The sequence below is a fragment of the Cariama cristata genome, unplaced genomic scaffold (genome assembly GCF_000690535.1).
Source record: "Cariama cristata isolate BGI_N322 unplaced genomic scaffold, ASM69053v1 scaffold46096, whole genome shotgun sequence".
In the NCBI taxonomy this organism is placed as follows: Eukaryota; Metazoa; Chordata; class Aves; order Cariamiformes; family Cariamidae; genus Cariama; species Cariama cristata.
The window spans coordinates 2,106-2,311 of NW_009621254.1; positions in this window are offsets into that span (position 1 = coordinate 2,106).

A 206-nucleotide genomic window follows, 5' to 3' on the forward strand; every position below is an offset into this window, starting at 1 on the left:
GAAGAAAAGTAGAGAGGTTAAAGAGCCTGAATCCTGAAGGGGACCCTGAAAACAAAGCCAAAGTCCTTCTCCAACCTCTCCATGACTGAGTACAAGGAGAACAGGGATGCTAGGAACAGGGTCAAGAAGCAAGGCTCTCAGCAAAACTTCTAATGCTACAAGCACTCATTGGAGCCTGAAAGACGAAGAGGAGAAGAGAAGGAGAA